This window comes from Lactuca serriola, chromosome 6 (assembly GCF_051521515.1).
Source record: "Lactuca serriola cultivar US96UC23 chromosome 6, Lser_US96UC23_V15, whole genome shotgun sequence".
NCBI lineage: Eukaryota > Viridiplantae > Streptophyta > Magnoliopsida > Asterales > Asteraceae > Lactuca > Lactuca serriola.
This window is the reverse complement of record NC_136413.1, coordinates 42,225,803-42,233,735: the sequence shown is the minus strand read 5'-3', so window position 1 is coordinate 42,233,735 and position 7,933 is coordinate 42,225,803. Positions and strand designations below refer to the sequence as shown.

Below are 7,933 nucleotides of genomic sequence, written 5' to 3'. Positions count from 1 at the left end.
TTTTTATCATATTTAATTATGATTATATTTTTAATAATTAATACTTTTTATATTAGTGCTTAGGGCACTTTAGAAAATCCATTGATTAAATAATATTAGGACTTATCTTAGGGCATCTTAACCCATATCTTGATTACTTGTATTTAACGAGTAGGTTCTATAATAAAAATTACCATTTTTTAAAAACATTTATATTGTTTTAGTAAATAAAAACCTATAAGGTTATTTTTGAAATTTATATGAAACTGACGACGTGGGCGATGGATGTCCAATTGTCAACATATCCCCAAAAAAACAAAATATGCATATACAATAAATAGCTGACAACAGTATTTTGAAAGATTATATTCAATTTTATAAAAATAAGTAAGATATTTGAACTATATACATTCTTTAATAAAATTCAACAGTTTCACCAGCAAATATCTAGTATTTTAGAAGCAAAGACATAAATTCAGTCTTACGGATAACTTTTTCCCACGTGTTGAGTCCGGATTTTTGTGTGCACTTGTTAGTTCTCTGTCTTTTCATATGTTAATAAAAAATAAACAAATGTTTATATAAAGAAGATTTATTTAAAATTCTTAAAATCGGGCCTTTTCAGCCTCTCACCTTTCTAACATCTGCCATAATATCAAATTCTTCAAATCTGAGTTATCTATTTTGATTTCTGACCCACAAAAATTGATCATGTGATGCTTTTGAGCTGTGATCTTGGAGCCCTCTGTCTATGCACATGCAAAAAGTGCTCATATTAATATACTACTATCATCTGATTAGTTTTATAATAATATATAGTCTACATGGAAATATATTTCATTATCTAGAGGATGAAACCATACATGAGTTGCTCTTACTCTTAAGCAAAAATATACTAATTATTATAATACAACTACTTTGAATTGAAAGAAAACGCATTCGAAGGCCATAAGCCCATAAATTGATAGGATGCCATGATTTATATAACCTTGTACCCTTTTAGAAGAAATATTTTGTTATAACTACTCATAGATTTCTTGTTTGTGTGGATGTAATACAACTATACTTACAATATCATGTATTTTAGTGCTTTGTCTAAACAAAGCACCAAAATACATGGTATCCTAAATACAACATTTGTTTCCGTCAACACAAACAAGACATTTATGATTAGTTAGAACAAAATATTTATACCAAGCTGTATTTGGTGTGCATCAACTATTTTTTAAAATATCTTATTTTTTAAGCTTATTGTAATGTACTTACGTTTTAAAAAGTTATTTCAAAGCTGAATAAAATGAGAGAGAATATTCTTCACCACGTAAGGCTTCCCAGTTAGTCGAGAAGAAAGTGACTCCTTTAAAAGAAAGAGGGGAGTATATAGAACGAAAAGTTATTTTTTACGCTTATTGTAATGTACTTAGGTTTTAAAAAGTTATTTCGAAGTTGAGAGAGAGAGAGAGAGAGAGAGAGAGAATATTGTTCACCACGTAAGGGCTCCCATTGAGTCGAAAAGAAAAGGACTCATTTAAAAGAAAGAAGAGAGTATAAAAAACGAAAAGTTATTTTATAAAATATCTTATTTTTTAATCTTATTGTTACGTTTTAAAAAGTCATTTCAAAGTTGAGAGAGAGAGAGAGAGAGGCGGTATTGTTCACCACGTAAGGCCTCCCATTGAGTCGATAAGAAAAAGACTCTTTTAAAATAAAGAGGGTAGTATATAGATTGAAAAGTTATTTCATAAAATATCTTATTTTTAAGTTTTTTATTGTAATGTACTTACGTTTTAAAAAGTTATTTCGAAGTTGAGAGAGAGAGAGAGAGAGAGAGAGAGAGAGAGAAAGAGAGAGAGAGAGAATTGTTCATCACGTAAGGTCTCCCATTGAGTCGAGAAGAAAGAGACTCCTTTAAAAGAAAGAAGAAAATATATAGAACGAAATTATTTGAGACAATTTATTGATAAATACATCAAGACTTTTTAGACAAGTTTTCAAAGTATACCTATGTCATTTTAATTATATATTTAGATATCTATTTTAATTTATTTCGTATTATTCATATAGCTTATCAAGAAAAACTAATTTTTTAACTTATTTCGTATTATTCATCTAGCTTATCAAGGAAAACTAATTTTTAAACTAAAAACTAGTTTTTCTACTCTATCAAACATAGGTTACATATACACAATCATAAACTTGCTTACATGATAACTCATACGAAATCTAGTAATACATCAAAGGTTACCTACATGTACAACTAAGATGTAAAATGGTTAAACATGACATTAGCCATGCCTAAATTTTCGAGAATAACCAATTAGCACATGTGTACACCAAAAGTAGACAAATAAAGTTATTCACAAAGTGGACAAAACATAAAGAGCTAATGATGAATAAAAATCCTATTTTTGTCACACTATACTTTACCATACATTTACTCAAACTCCCATATTGTTATTCCCTTTTTGACCTTTTGGTTCCTTCACAAAGCATCTTCCTACATATTTTCATTAGTTTTTCGTGAAAGCGACGTTCACACTTTCTCCAAATTGGAAGTGCATGAAGTTATGATGTTGACCCCACTAATTTCCACAAATGACCCACTGGCCCCTATACTTCTGTGCCTGTTGTTATCATTATTGTGTCGTTACATCACATCATAAATCATCAACAAATCAAGTAAATTTAATACACTCTGTAGAGAGTTAAAATACGACAAAACTGAATGAACCCGGATCCGAATGATCATCCGGGTCGGGTCAAACCAGGTCCAATACTTCACCATTGAAGCTGTGTTCTGATGAGGTAATTGAAAGGGTAATCATCTCATTCAAATCAGAAACACTATCTTGCAAATTCAAAAGCAAATCCGAAGTGCTAAAGCTTAATGACGGTTTTGCCCTTGGAACCACGGGCACCTCAGCCTCACCCGCAAGCATTTGGACCACATTTCTCATCATGGGTCGGGCCAGTGGGTCCGGGTGGGAACATACCAACCCGACCAACAACACTTTCATCATCTCCGCCGGCTCAAACTCCGCACACAACCGTGGATCCGCCACCTCCAGCAACCGGTTTTCCCGGTGTAAACCCCACGCCCAGTCCACCAAACTACTTTTCTGCCCTTTTGTCCCCACCCCAATTGCCTCCTTCTCAATTGGTCTCCGGCCACTCGCCACCTCTAGCACCACCGCACCGAAGCTATAAACATCGGTTTTCTCACTTGCTCTTCCGGTTAACAAATACTCCGGCGCTAAATACCCCATCGTCCCGGCTGCCACCGTCGGGTCCGGCGACGTGTTTTGCTCTATTTCCCTCGCTAATCCGAAATCACCCAATTTAGCGTTGAATGCTTCATCTAACATTATATTACTAGCTTTTACATCTCTATGAATCACTTGATTCTCGCATTCTTGATGTAAATAAGCTAAAGCTGAAGCTACACCCATTAAAATCTTCCTTCTATGAGCCCAACCCAATGTGAATCTTGATTCGAAAAGTGCTTTATCGAGCGACCCATTTGGCATCAAGTCATAAACAAGCATTATCTCACCTTTTTCATGACACCACCCTTGTAATCTTAAAAGATTCCGGTGCCGGAGTGTTCCGATGATTGACAACTCCGATAAAAACTCCGCCTTTCCTTGATCACCACTATGGCTACACCTCTTTACAGCGACAACATCCCCTGTTTCTGATAATATCCCTCTGTAAACGGTTCCAAATGCTCCATGCCCAATTACCCGAGTCGGGTCAAAGCATCTGGTTGCTAATTTAAGCTCTTTGTATGAGAACTCTTTTGGGGATTTAAAGATGTCAGAAGCAAAAAGTTGTGGTTTTTTTGCTTGTTTGAATTTTTTGGAGTAAACCCAAATTAGCAAGACTGCGCATAATGCTAAGAAAAATGCTCCGGCTGTAACCACTCCCGCTACAGCCCCTGCATTTTGCTTACATAACTGGTTATGACATTTGCTCTGTTTTTGTGTCGTAACGGCGGCGGTTGACGTCGTGTTTGAGTCTGCCGTCGTTGGGGGCATTGACGGCGGCGGCGAGTTAACGGGGTTAGCAGTGGGGTTCATGAAGGTGGCCGTTGGTGGTGGATTTGGACTGGGTTTTGTAATTGTATCTTGATCATCGAAAGAAGAGGTGAAACTCCACCATTCAATCGAGTGGACTTCTGTGCTTCCCTGAGTTGACCCGGAAAATCCGACAAACATAAACTCATTTACGTATCGATTGAGATTGGTGGTGATTGATAAGAGAGGTGATTTGGGTTTTGTGTTGGAATACGAAATAGAGATGTTGAGTTGCTGAGTTGAACTTGAATAATCTATCCACGAATTGACTTGAGTGCCACTTCGTAAATTGACTTCAATGGAGTCCAAATCGGCAACTTGGGAAGAAACCATGGAGTCAAGATCCAAACCCACATGATTCCCATTAACATCTTTGAACTCGACGTCCATTAGAGTATCAAACTCAACAGCAACAGCGCCGGTAGGAATACCCAAATACGCACCAGCGTCGCCGACATCTTCATCGTTCGGCGATATTACAAAAGCCAAACCACCTCCAATCGAACCCGGATTCAAATTAACAATCGAGAATGAAAAATACGTTGAGAAACTCGCCGGATTAGGGCTCCCAGGTCGCCGGAATCTAACAGGCTTGTTGTACAAAACCCTGCCGGCGCCAGAGTTAGGGACGGGAAGATCTCGGGTGAGTCTGACACTGTTGTTGAACAAGTGAGCGTCGCCGAGGAACTTCAAGCTTGTGAGAGTAAGTGTTTGGAAGTCAAATGTGGTGGTTCCGGTGTCCGCATTGCCGGAAAAACAGAAGAAAAGCAGAGAGTAAAACAGAATGAAAAGGGTGTTTGTGCTGGAAATTGAAGAAGAAGACATTGTTTGTGAGCTAGATCTGAGGAACTTCCATGGAGAATTCTTGAGACTACAGATGAACTCGATCAATCAATCACGAGATTACAGCACAGTTGTGGAGAGAGAGAGAGAGAGAGAGAGAGAGAAAGAAAGAAAGAAATAGAAAGATTTGCATGGAAAAGAACAAGGAATAGTTGGAGGCGTGGATGATGAAAAGATAGAATCCAAAGGAGACAAGTGGGTATTTTGGGACACGTGTCAGTTTATCGGTGATGTTATGATGTAAAGATAACTTTCTTCCACATAAATTTTTAATTTTTTTTTCCCTTTAACTTCACGACTGGATCATGTTGTTTTTTTTAAAAAAAAAATTGAAGTTCATATTTTATTATATCTATTTTCGATTTATATAATATGGTATAATATTTATAGCTTATAAAAAGTATTCATCAAACATTTTTGTAGAGAATAAGTTATAACACATTACAAACTTTTTTGACGATTTTTATAGCTATAGGTACATTGGCCAACAATCAAGGCCGGCCTAAAGACAGGGCAAACTAGGTCACTATCCAGGTCACTATAGGATAGGAGATCACATTTTTTTCAACTCTTAGTGATATATGTAAATTGGACCAAAGTTTTGCCCACAAAAGTAGTCCAGTAAGAATGGCACAATCTAAAACATGAAATTAGAAAGAAGGCGACAATAGCGGCTAAAAAAGCGCACGCATAAGAAGACGAGGAGACTGGCTGACTGGGAGAATTACCGAGGAGTCCCTGAGAGTTAGTTTTTCTGATTCTATCTTCTATATATCAAGGAATCGGGTACTGAGTATTTCGTTTCAAGCAAAAAACATGAACACTATTTCCGATTCTTTCTTTCATATCGAAGGACATTGTCTGAGGTTTTCTGTTTCTATCGTTTATAATGAGGGGCAAAAACCGAGTTCCGTTTTTTTGTTATTTTCTTTCAAACAATACTGAAAATCGCCTCTTTCTTTCTTTGCTTAAGTTTTCTGATTGATATATGTGTTTCTTTTTAAAGTTATAAGTTTTCTTCGGTAACACTTTTGTGAAGAGCACCAGAGAATGGTCAAGGTTTCCTTCTTGTCTTGAAAATTGAACTTTGAGCCTCCGAAGTTCTTAAACCTACAGTTGGGTTTTTTGCCCCTTGGCTTGAAAGTTGAATTTACCCAAGAGGAAAATGACTTAAGTTGCTCTTTAGCTTAAAACACGAATATGCCCTTTTGCAAGTTAGTTAATCTTTTTTTTTTCTCTTTATATATATCACCCTTCCTATGTTTAAGGGTGTGGTTGTACTATTAATGGCTTTTTGATTATCTGATTCATAGTTCTAGTAATTATTTTTATCAAAAAGATTAGTAAACAAACTTAAAGTTGGAGTTATGTTTTGTTTTCAAAAAACATTGCATTTGTATTTGTTTAATTTCATAAATGAATGTTAGAATTATCTTTTTGAATCGAGTCGATTATAAATGATTGAGCTATAACTTTGAAATTGAATTATTGTTTCTAAATTGAAGCCTCTTCTTATTGTTACTTAATGTTTCTTGTTATGGATTTTTTTTTCATAAATATATGCATTTTGAATATATTTATGAGTAATTCATATCATTATATATATATATATATATATATATATATATATATATATATATATATATATATATATTAATTAGTTGTTAAACATAAGGCATCATTAAGCTGTTTTGTCCGGGGCATTGAAAACCTTTGGACCGGCCCTGCCAACAAAAATGTTAGAGATTTATTTATTTTTTTGTATTTTTTTTAAATAATCAAATTAAATGTTAAGTTTCATATTATCGTGATGGTCGTATGGAAGTGTTAGGATGTCAAACCCAACAAATAATAAATAAGAATACAATAAGCTCCAAAATACTTCTAAATCACACTAAAAAGTAATATAAGGTGAAAATGGTTGATCCTCATAAAAACATGGCTAATGTTTATGCTTATTTGCGCAAGGTGCAAGTTAGTCGCCAAAAGGAGAGTTATGTTTGCAAGATATTAAAGAAACTACTAAAAGAGAATTTAGAAATGTAAACGTTCCAATCCTATGTTTGACTATATAGGTATTGTAAACAATTGTAAAATGATATTGACTTCAACTCCGTTTAAGTTGGTACTTGAAAGCATTAACAAGTTCTAACACTCTCATTCACCAAGTTGTTAAATTCAAAACAAGTTCTTTGAAAATAACATAATCTTCTAATTAATGTCTAAAAATCAAAAGATTACATTAAGTTTTGTGTGAATGTTCTCAACAACATTCAATACTCCCTATAAGTTCAGGAGCGTAAAAATGTGTGAATAAGGCTCACATTAAAATCATTCATCGAAAATCAACTTAATGTTTGTTACTAGTTCTAATTCACAAAAAATTATGAATTTTAAAAATAAGTTAACTTGAATGATCTAACTCTATTTCAAGTGCTCAATAAGAATCAAAACCAAAATCAAATTTTTTAATGATACAGATCGAATTCACTAGATAGAATTGACAGAAAACATCAAATCACATGCTTGAATTATAAACCAACGTTAAAACATGGAATTTGAAAACTAGGGCTTTAGCCATACATGACTAAAATTCAACAAATCCATAAATGGAAATTAGAATGCAAATACGCCTTACGAATTCAAGAAATAAAGTTTCCAAATGTTTTAGATTGAAACCATAGAAAAAGTATTCTTTATTCATTCTTCTCAAGCTCTGAAATGAACCATGTCCCTAAAAAATGACTAAAATCTCGTAATAAGGCAAATGGGAAAAGTGTCAAAAGGCAGTTAAATGTGTGGCACACCCCATGTCAAATCAGTGTAATTTGGCACGCCTCGTGCCAAAGGTAAAGTACAATGCCTAAAACGGATGTCTTTTAAAAGTTCGATGCTAAAAAGTCATGTTTTTATTTGGCATGCCTAGTGCGATTTTAGTGAATTTTGGCACGCCATGTGCCATCCCAAACATCATGTCCCATGTCATTTCTTCAAGGCAAATTCGGCACGCCCCGTGCATTCTGTTGGTGATAGCT

At 34.6% G+C, this 7,933-nt stretch overlaps 1 pseudogene; it reads right to left on the bottom strand.

Moving 5' to 3' along the window:
* Positions 1–2,244: 2,244 nt before the first annotated feature.
* On the bottom strand, positions 2,245–5,029 carry LOC145057997 (L-type lectin-domain containing receptor kinase VIII.1 pseudogene; annotated as a pseudogene).
* Positions 5,030–7,933: the final 2,904 nt, after the last annotated feature.